The sequence below is a fragment of the Triticum aestivum genome, chromosome 2D (genome assembly GCF_018294505.1).
Source record: "Triticum aestivum cultivar Chinese Spring chromosome 2D, IWGSC CS RefSeq v2.1, whole genome shotgun sequence".
NCBI classification, from domain to species: Eukaryota; Viridiplantae; Streptophyta; class Magnoliopsida; order Poales; family Poaceae; genus Triticum; species Triticum aestivum.
This window is the reverse complement of record NC_057799.1, coordinates 260,459,682-260,464,979: the sequence shown is the minus strand read 5'-3', so window position 1 is coordinate 260,464,979 and position 5,298 is coordinate 260,459,682.

The following is a 5,298-nucleotide window of genomic DNA, read 5'->3' as shown; positions in this document are numbered from 1 at the left end:
TAAGGCGGGAGAAGGCAGTGTATGTATGTTGTTTCGCACACGGAGGTGAAACGTTCCCTCTTGGAACCACGAGCCTTCTAGAGAGAAGCTCCGGTTTGCAAGAAGCTTCTTCCAATTCAGCCAAAAAATTACCACAGCATGTTGGTGCCATGTCATGGCACCATGCCAAGTTTCATGATTTTAAGGCGTCTTTTGGATTTACATGAATTAAAAATCCAAGTTTCTCAATCTTTCCGGCAGAGCCACGACGCCACATGTGTGAATTTCATTCCCATTTCTTGCATGTGACCTAGAAATTAACCCAAGGACACCCATGTGATTTTTCAACCAACTTTGGTGCACTCGAGCATGTGCTTGTAGTTCAATTTTGAATTATGCACATTAAATGCCCAGAAATTCAATTAATGTATAAAAAAGTCCAAACGAACCCGGAATAATTCCAAAATTTAGCACGACACTTCTATTTGGTCTAATCTGCCTGTGTAAAAAAATTAAGGCGGGAGAAGGCAGTGTATGTATGTTGTTTCGCACACGGAGGTGAAACGTTCCCTCTTGGAACCACGAGCCTTCTTGAGAGAAGCTCCGGTTTGCAAGAACCTTGTTCCAATTCAGCCAAAAAAATTACCACAGCATGTTGGTGCCATGTCATGGCACCATGCCAAGTTTCATGATTTTAAGGCGTCTTTTGGATTTACATGAATTAAAAATCCAAGTTTCTCAATCTTTTCGGCGCAGCCACGATGCCACATGTTTGAATTTAATTCCCATTTCTTGCGGACCTAGAAATTAACCCAAGGACACACATGTGATTTTTTCAACCAACTTTGGTGCACTCGAGCATGTGCTTGTAGTTCAATTTTGAATTATGCACATTAAATGCCCAGAAATTCAATTAGTGTATAAAAAGTCCAAACGAACCCGGAATAATTCCAAAATTTAGCACGATACTTCTATTTGGTCTAATCTGCCTGTGTAAAAAAAATTAAGGCGGGAGAAGGTAGTGTATGTATGTTGTTTCGCACACGGAGGTGAAATGTTCCCTCTTGGAACCACGAGCCTTCTTGAGAGAAGCTCCGGTTTGCATGAAGCTTGTTCCAATTCAGCCAAAAAAATTACCACAGCATGTTGGTGCCATGTCATGGCACCATGCCAAGTTTCATGATTTTAAGGCATCTTTTGGATTTACATGAATTAAAAATCCGAGTTTCTCAATCTTTCCGGCCGAGCCACGATGCCACATGTTTGAATTTCATTCCCATTTCTTGCATGGGACCTAGAAATTAACCCAAGGACACACATGTGATTTTTCAACCAACTTTGGTGCACTCGAGCATGTGCTTGTAGTTCAATTTTGAATTATGCACATTAAATGCCCATAAATTCAATTAATGTATAAAAAAGTCCAAACGAACCAGGAATAATTCCAAAATTTAGCACGATACTTCTATTTGGTCTAAGCTGCCTGTGTAAAAAAATTAAGGCAGGAGAAGGCAGTGTATGTATGTTGTTTCACACACGGAGGTGAAACGTTCCCTCTTGGAACCACGAGCCTTCTTGAGAGAAGCTCTGGTTTGCAAGAAGCTTGTTCCAATTCAGCCAAAAAAATTACCACAGCATGTTGGTGCCATGTCATGGCACCATGCAAAGTTTCATGATTTTAAGGCGTGTTTTAGATTTACATGAATTAAAAATCCGAGTTTCTCAATCTTTCCGCCCGAGCCACAATGCCACATGTTTGAATTTCATTCCCATTTCTTGCATGGGACCTAGAAATTAACCCAAGGACACACATGTGATATTTCAACCAACTTTGGTGCACTCGAGCATGTGCTTGTAGTTCAATTTTGAATTATGCACATTAAATGCCCAGAAATTCAATTAATGTATAAAAAAGTCCAAATGAACCCGGAATAATTCCAAAATTTAGCACGATACTTCTATTTGGTCTAATCTGCCTGTATAAAAAATTAAGGCAGGAGAAGGCAGTGTATGTATGTTGTTTCGCACACGGAAGTGAAATGTTCCCTCTTGGAACCACGATCCTTCTTGAGAGAAGCTCCGGTTTGCATGAAGCTTGTTCCAATTCAGCCAAAAAAATTACCACAACATGTTGGTGCCATGTCATGGCACCATGCCAAGTTTCATGATTTTAAGGTGTCTTTTGGATTTACATGAATTAAAGATCTGAGTTTCTCAATCTTTCCGGCCGAGCCACGACGCCACATGTTTGAATTTCATTCACATTTCTTGCATGGGACCTTGAAATAAACCCAAGGACACACATGTGAATTTTCAACCAACTTTGGTGCACTCGAGCATGTGCTTGTAGTTCAATTTTGAATTATGCACATTAAATGCCCAGAAATTCAATTAATGTATAAAAAAGTCCAAACGAACCTGGAATAATTCCAAAATATAGCACGATACTTCTATTTGGTCTAATCTGCCTGTGTAAAAAAATTAAGGCGGGAGAAGGCAGTGTATGTATGTTGTTTCGCACACGGAGGTGAAACGTTCCCTCTTGGAACCACGAGCCTTCTTGAGAGAAGCTCCGGTTTACAAGAAGCTTGTTCGAATTCAGCCAAAAAAATTACCACATCATGTTGCTGCCATGTCATGACAACATGCCAAGTTTCATGTTTTGAAGCCGTCTTTTGGATTTACATGAATTAAAAATCCAAGTTTATCAATCTTTCCGGCCGAGCCACGACGCCCAGATATTTGAATTCATTCCCATTTCTTGCATCGGACCTAGAAATTCACCCAAGGACACACATGTGCTTTTTGAACCAACTTTGGTGCACTGGAGCATGTGCTTGTAGTTCAAATTTGAATTATGCACATTAAATGCCCAGAAATTCAATTAATGTACAAAAAAGTCCAAACCAACACGGAATAATTCCGAAATTTAGCACGATACTTCTATTTGGTCTAATCTGCCTGTGTAAAAATATTAAGGTAGGACAAGGCAGTGTATGTATGTTGTTTCGCGCACGGAGGTGAAACGTTCCCTCTTGGAACCACGAGCCTTCTTGAGAGAAGCTCCGGTTTGCAAGAAGCTTGTTCCAATTCAGCCAAAAAAAATACCACAGCATGTTGGTGCCATGTCATAGCACCATGCCAAGTTTCATGATTTTAAGGCTTCTTTTGGATTTACATGAATTAAAAATCTGAGTTTCTCAATCTTTCCGGCCGTGCCACGACGCCAAATGTTTGAATTTCATTCCCATTTCTTGCATGGGACCTAGAAATTAAGCCAACGACACACGTGTGATTTTTCAACCAACTTTGGTGCACTCGAGCAAGTGCTTGTAGTTCAATTTTGAATTATGCACATTAAATGCCCAGAACTTCAATTAATGTATAAAAAAGTCCAAACGAACCCGCAATAATTCCAAAATTTAGCACGATACTTCTATTTGGTCTAATCTGCCTGTGTAAAAAAATTAAGGCGGGAGAAGGCAGTGTATGTATGTTGTTTCGCACACGGAGGTGAAACGTTCCCTCTTGGAACCACGAGCCTTATTGAGAGAAGGTCTGGTTTGCAAGAAGCTTGTTCCAATTCAGCCAAAAATATAACCACAGCATGTTGGTGCCATGTCATGGCACCATGCGAAGTTTCATGATTTTAAGGCGTCTTTTGCATTTACATGAATTAAACATCCAAGTTTCTCAATCTTTCCGGCCGAGCGACGACGCCACATGTTTGAATTTCATTCCCATTTCTTGCATGGGACCTAGAAATTAACCCAAGGACACACATGTGATTTTTCAACCAACTTTGGTGCACTCGAGCATGTGCTTGTAGTTCAATTTTGAATTATGCACATTAAATGCCCAGAAATTCAATTAATGTATAGAAAAGTCCGAACGAACCTGGAATAATTCCAAAATTTAGCACGATACTTCTATTTGGTCTAATCTGCCTGTGTAAAAAAATTAAGGCGGGAGAAGGCAGTGTATGTATGTTGTTTCGCACACGGAGGTGAAACGTTCCCTCTTGGAACCACGAGCCTTCTTGAGAGAAGCTCCGGTTTGCAAGAAGCTTGTTCCAATTCAGCCAAAAAAATTACCACAACATGTTGGTGCCATGTCATGGCACCATGCCAAGTTTCATGATTTTAAGGCGTCTTTTGGATTTACATGAATTAAAAATCCGAGTTTCTCAATCTTTCCGGCCGAGCGACGACGCCACATGTTTGAATTTCATTCCCATTTCTTGCATGGGACCTAGAAATTAACCCAACGACACACATGTGATTTTTCAACCAACTTTGGTGCACTCGAGCATGTGCTTGTAGTTCAATTTTGAATTAAGCACATTAAATGCCCAGAACTTCAATTAATGTATAAAAAAGTCCAAACGAACCCGCAGTAATTCCAAAATTTAGCACGATACTTCTATTTGGTCTAATCTGCCTGTGTAAAAAATTAAGGCGGGAGAAGGCAGTGTATGTATGTTATTTCGCACACGGAGGTGAAACGTTCCCTCTTGGAACCACGAGCCTTCTTGAGAGAAGCTCCGGTTTGCAAGAAGCTTGTTCCAATTCAGCCAAAAAAATTACCACAGCATGTTGGTGCCCTGTCATGACACCATGCGAAGTTTCATGATTTTAAGGCGTCTTTTGCATTTACATGAATTAAAAATCCGAGTTTCTCAATCTTTCCGGCCGAGCGACGACGCCACATGTTTGAATTTCATTGCCATTTCTTGCATGGGACCTAGAAACTAACCCAAGGACACACATGTGATTTTTCAACCAACTTTGGCGCACTCGAGCATGTGCTTGTAGTTCAATTTTGAATTATGCGCATTAAATGCCCAGAACTTCAATTAATGTATAAAAAAGTCCAAACGAACCCGCAATAATTCCAAAATTTAGCATGATACTTCTGTTTGGTCTAATCTGCCTGTGTAAAAAAATTAAGGCGGGAGAAGGCAGTGTATGTATGTTGTTTCGCACACGGAGGTGAAACGTTCCCTCTTCGAACCACGAGCCTTCTTGAGAGAAGCTCCGGTTTGCAAGAAGCTTGTTCCAATTCAGCCGAAAAAATTACCACAGCATGTTGGTGCCATGTCATGGCACCATGCGAAGTTTCATGATTTTAAGGCGTCTTTTGCATTTACATGAATTAAAGATCCAAGTTTCTCAATCTTTCCGGCCGAGCCACGACGCCACATGTTTGAATTTCATTCCCATTTCTTGCATGGGACCTAGAAATTAACCCAAGGACACACATATGATTCTTCAACCATTTCTTGCATGTGCTTCTAGTTCAATTTTGAATTATGCACAT